Raw genomic sequence first — 6000 nt, forward strand, 5'->3', positions numbered from 1 at the left:
GACCAAGAGCCTGGGACTGATATTTGGGGTCCATCCCGCTATTCCCAGGCTCAAACATGCAATGGGTTTCCCTGGGAGCCTCCCGGTCCTCTCCTGGTACAGGGATCCCACAGAGGTTCCTACCTGGAGTTGGCGGTCCAGGATGAAGAATCACCAGCAGCATCGGCTCCTTGGGTCGCGACCTTGAGGATGCTCGATCAGCTCAGGGGCTTTACGTAGAGCCAAAAAATTCAACCCAGCTGCGTATCACCTTCCCTTCACGGATCCCATTCAAGGAAGGGCTTCTTTACCTGGTTCCCAGTTCAGCATCTCCAAGCTGCCTCCAGCTTGCGGGGAAGCAGGGCGGTCACAGCCCCTATCCCCAGAAAAGCCGGGGTGAGCCCCCCCCCAGCATCCCCGCAGGGGGGGGTGTCCCAGGAGGACAGCATCTCCCCCAGAGCTCAGCACCGACCCCCAGACTAACTCCATCCCAGGGCACAACGGATGCTGGAGAGAGCCCATCCCCTTTCTATGGAGCTGGCAGGGTTAATTAGCGCCTGCTGGGGCTTTGGGGGGGGGGGGTGGGGGTGGTCAGGGCACAGGAGGGTGAATTACCCTCTGGGCTGCAGCTGAGCTGAGCTGCCGGGGGATCTGCCTTCAACCAGCCCAGACCGGGGAGAATAAACCTGATTTTAAACTTCACACCTCAGCCCTTGGATTTTTAAGGCTGATCTCACGGAAATCTCACCGGGCGTATCCGAAAACCATCGCCCCCATCCACGGGTTTCTCTGCCTTTCTCTGATGTCTCATACCAGGGTTGAGCCCGCGTTGCACGGGGTGGGATGAGCGAGAGCCTTCCCCCCCTCCCCGCCTCGCTGGCACTGCCTCCGAGATCACTGGTGCTCAGCGTGGAGGGGGTTCGACTGAAGAAAGACCGATGAGTTGGTGGAGGAGGAACGCAAGGTGGACGGGCACACGCGCCCAGTGCTCCTCTCTTTAGGATATGGGGCTAAAAAGCTGGACGGTGCTGGTTCCTGCAGGAGGATGCTGAGGGAGGGGGTCTGGAGAGACCTATTTTATCCTCATGGTGGAGGTACGCGGGATACCTGGGGATGGAGCAGCACCGGGAGAATTTGGGTTGCACTCATAGATGTTACGCGTAATTGCTGAGCAGAGGCAGCCACAGGGACTAGGCAGCGATGCCGGCTGGACCCACAGTCTGCTCCCAGGGAGGTGCCTCCACGCCGGCACCATCCCAGCATCATCCCAGCATCATCTCAGCACCATCCCAGCACAGCAGCTACATCATCCCAGCACGGCATCTTCCTTCACCCCAGGACCCCGGAGCCACCTCACAGCCCAACAGCCGTGCCGCGAGAGCGGGGGAATTCTGTTTGCTCAGAGCGGCTGAGGAAATAAAATTCTTTTTATTTGTCTTCTCCAAATGATCTTTATTTCTTGTCTCAGGACAGAATTTCCCCGGGGGTTCTCTAGTTCACCGGCTGTAGACTCAGCGCCTCTCAGCGATGCTGAGACACCTCCGAGCTCTGAAATACTCTGCTCCCCCCCAAGGAGACAGCCCCACCGCCCGACAGGTCATTGGAGCCCACTATGTCATGCTCCTGATCTCTGGGAATTTAATGGCACGGCCATAAGAGGTAGTAAGGACACAGATGATCCACCCTTAATAAATCCCGAGCTGCGGGAGATGCTCCAGGTGTGTTTTCATGTCCTCCCAGGCAGGCGTGTGGAACCGGGACAGGAGGTCTCCATCCTGCCCACCCGCAGGATGAGGTTTTAGGTTAAAAACACAAACATCTTAAGGCAAAACTTTGTTTTAAAAAGAGGTTCCTCTAATTCCCCATCCGGGTTCTTTTTTTTTTCCTTTTTTTTTTTTTTTTTTTACAGCGCAAGTAAAATTAAGAAACTCCGTCATTAAAACCCCTCGGAGCAGAAAGAAATTCCCTGTGCCAGGGAACGGGTCTGGGTCTGCCTGGATTTCATTCATAAAGGGGAAAATGAGGTTATTTTCTTTCCCACCAAGGCAAGAGAGGCAGCAGGGGCCGGTGCGTCCTGCGAGTCCTTCATCCCGGCTACGGCCGCACGGATGCGGTGGGGACCATGAAACGAGGCCACCGAGTAAGGGATTAAAACGACAATGATTTCGGCTCCTTCCTGCGAGTTACGTCTCAGTTCCTACCGCCTCCATCAATTAATCTGAATTCCCCACAGGATCCTCTCCACGGGTTTTGCTGTACGAGATTAATGACAATATAAAATTATGGTTTTCACCTTGGGACGTCTCTATAAATCTGGAAAAAGCCCCATCAAGCACTTTCCCATAAATATCCAGAGGGTGAGGGTGCAGCCCAATCCTTTGGGATTCGCGCTCACAGCCACAGCTTTCCCCGGGGCCCTTCGCACGCCGCTGCGGCGCCGCGAACTCCTCCGCCCTCGTCCCCTCCCGGGAGGCGCTTTGCAAACACGAGGGCCAGAAAGTCGAATTCCTGAGCGCGACGCTGCACCTTCGTTTCACGTTCTTTATCCGATTTGAAGGATTTTTATCCCCCAGCTGCGTGGCGGGGGGGGGGGGGGAGCGGCTCCGCGGGTGACGATGGGCAGAGCAAAGCGGGGGACCGGGGGGATGCTGTGCACCCGCGTGTGCTTTTATTATCCTTAAAACAGGTTTGTGGTCAGGCGGCTTCTGATGTCAGGACAGGTCTGCCCTGCTTTGCACCCCCGATTGACCCCCAAATTGTTAATTTTGCCAGAACCGAGCGTTTTCTCTGGGCGCCGTGTCGCCCTGAAAGCCTTTCCCGTGGAAAATGAGGCATCTGTCTCTTTTCCTCTGACTCAGAGCTGATTTTTTTAACGTGACATCTTTTGTGGGAAACCACTTCGGGCCAGGTTCTGCTTGCGTCTGCATCTCAGAATCAAAAACAAACCCCGAAACCACAAGCTCTGGGTTTGGAAAACGGGAAGACTCCGGCGTTTGTGATCGTGCAAAGCTCAGCCGTCTCCTCCGGACTTGGGCGGCTGTGAGGATGCGGCTCGGTGGCAGTGTCCATGGCTTCTCCTGAGGGCCCCACTCGCGTGCCAACCTCGTGCAGTTCAACCAGGCCCAGTGCCGCCGGGTCCTACATTTGGGGGGGCAATCCCAAGCACAGCTCCAGGCTGGGTGGGGAACGGCTGGAGAGCCGCCCTGAGGAGAAGGCCCTGGGGGTGCTGAGTGACGAGAAGCTCACCATGAGCCGGCAATGGGCGATGGCAGCCCAGAAGGCCAACCGGATCCTGGGCTGCCTCAGCAGCAGTGTGGCCAACAGGGCGGGGGGGGATTCTGCCCCTCTGCTGCGCTCTGGGGAGACCCCACCTGGAGTACTGCCTCCAGCTCTGGAGCCCCCAACAGAGGAAAGACATGGACCTGGTGGAGTGGGGCCAGAGGAGGCCCCGGAGATGCTGGGAGGGCTGGAGCCCCTCTGCTGGGAGGACAGGCTGAGAGAGTTGGGGGGGTTCAGCCTGGAGAAGAGAAGGCTCCGGGGAGAGCTCAGAGCCCCTTCCAGTGCCTAAAGGGGCTCCAGGAGAGCTGGAGAGGGACTTTTTCCAAGGGCATGGAGTGATGGGACGAGGGGGAAATGGCTTCAAACTGGAAGAGGGGAGATTTAGATGAGATATTAGGAAGAAATTGTTCCCTGTGGGGGCGGTGAGCCCCTGGTGCAGGGTGCCCCGAGGAGCTGTGGCTGCCCCATCCCTGGAGGTGCTCAAGGCCGGGTTGCACGGGGCTGGGAGCAACCTGGGCTGGGGGGGGGTGTCCCTGCCCGGGGCAGGGGGTGGCACTGGATGATCTTCAAGGTCTCTTCCAACCCAAACCATTCAGTGATTCATTTGGTGGCACAGTGGCCACCAACCCCTGGCCCTGGGGGAATCTGGGATGCGGAAGGGTTCAACGCAGCCCTGCCAGGGCTCCCAGTTTGGATGCTGAGCATCCCACTGGGCAGACGGACGATGCTGATGGGTCTTTAATGGCTTGCGTTGACTATGAAACTCTGAAGCGTAATGCAGACTCATCTTTCATGCTACACTTCAGCATCACCCTAAAAATCCTCAGGCTGTGCTGCTTCTCCCCAGCCGGAGCCCCATGTGCAGGGTCGGCAGCGGCCAGATACAAAACACAGACAGAGGGGAGTATTCCTGCCACCTCACGGCAAAACCAGAGCCCTCGATGCGTCACGGCTGATAAACCCCGGGGGAAATACCCAATTATTTAAGTCAACAGTTGCATTCGTCTTAATAACAGTGAAGGGCTTCAGTGGCACAAACACCGATAAGAAAATTTTCTTTCTTCTTCTTTATGTTTTTCTTTTTTTTTTTTTTTTTTTAATAAATAAATCCAGTTTTCCTTGCAATTAATTTCTGGGCAATCACTGCTCCACAGAGGAAAACGTTGCATAAATGTGTTTCGTCGGTCGGCCGGAGCTCGCCGACTTTGCCGACTGTCCCGCTTCCCATCGCCGGCAGCCGGCAGGGAAGGGTGCTGCTTCACTGCGGGAAGGCTCAGCATCCCTGCCAGGTCCCGGCCGCTCCGGCTGCGCTCCGAGCGAGCAATGCCATTTTTGGTCTCATTTTGGCTGGTGGCGGGGGGGGGGTGGCCTTGGTGCAGGTCCCCGGGGCTCCGCTTCCCGCGGCACCGTTAAAAATAACGGCAAAATATGTTTTATTCCTGAGCCCGTGCCAGCGGTGGGATTATTTCTGGAGTGATGAGAGAGTCATTCAGCGGTGCCGGGAGAGCTGTGGGGATACCTGTGCCAACACCGCGGTCCCCTCCCGCAGCCTCTTCCCGCGGCCGGATGCAGCTCGAGCATCCCGATGTCCGAAGCTCAGCGCCGTGCTGGATGCAATCCTCCCCCGCGGGACTGGCGGGACGGACAGAAGCCTGCTCCTGCAATGCGCCTGTTATCTGAAAATTATTTTAAAAAAATAAATAAATAAACGTTGGGACATATCGAAAGGGATTAATTAGTGCTGTTGATGGAAGCCAGATCCTGAATTTGCCTTGGAAAGAAAACGAATCAGAGCCCAAAAGCGAGCCCGGGGAGGGAAAGCCATGCCGCGGAGCCGCACGCAAATGTTCCGTGTCGCATTATACAGAATTAATGCCTCGGCTTGTCTGCGCAGATGAAAAGGCTTTAACCTAAAGAATCAATTAAGTTTCCTTGCAGACAGCCTAATCCAACCCAGGGGGGACTTTGGAGGGAGGGGGGGGGAACGAAGCCCCTCACCTCTCTCGATGGCGGCCGTAAATCCCTGTCTCCTTACGGCTCGGATCTTGGAAGCAGCGGGAGCCGCTCGCCGCAGCTCCAGCCGGGCGCCGACTGCGCTCCAGCCAGGTGGGAACCGCAGCCTGGACGTGAAATCCGTCACCCACCGCTAAGGACATTTAGGGGGAGGAAGAGGAAACCTGCGGCCGGCGTCTCCATTGCTGGCTCTGGCTGTCAGTGTCCTTTTCTGGCTGGGGCACTCCAGCATCGCTCGTCCGTCTGTCCGTCTGTCTGCTCAGCCCGCTCCAACGTAGTCCATCCCAATGGACAGCCCTGAACCCACTCAGACTCACCCTCCTGGCCATGCACCCAGCGCTGCCTGTCCGTCCGTCCATCCATCCGTCCATCCCAACAACTCCAAGCCTGACCCAACATCGTCCATCCGTCCGGAGCGGACAGGACTGGGCCCCCCAAGCTGTACCGGAGCCCCCTTCCCTGCATCCTGGAGCCTCACGTGCCCTTTTAGAGCCCGACTGGGAAACGCAGCTCTTCCCCTGTCTGACGCCGGGTGATGGTTTGAAATATTTCCTGTGATCTCAGAGGGCCGCATCCTGCACTGAAAAAGCATCTTCAGGGTTGCCCGGCACCGCCTCATCCCGCAGTGCCCCTAAATCTGGCAGAGGAATATCTTATTAGGCAAGATATCTTATAAGGCAAGAGCCTCTCCGCAGCTGAGGGGTTTGGGGAACCCCGGGGAGCGGGACA

Source organism: Vanellus vanellus (genome assembly GCF_965231255.1).
Source record: "Vanellus vanellus genome assembly, chromosome: 16".
In the NCBI taxonomy this organism is placed as follows: Eukaryota; Metazoa; Chordata; class Aves; order Charadriiformes; family Charadriidae; genus Vanellus; species Vanellus vanellus.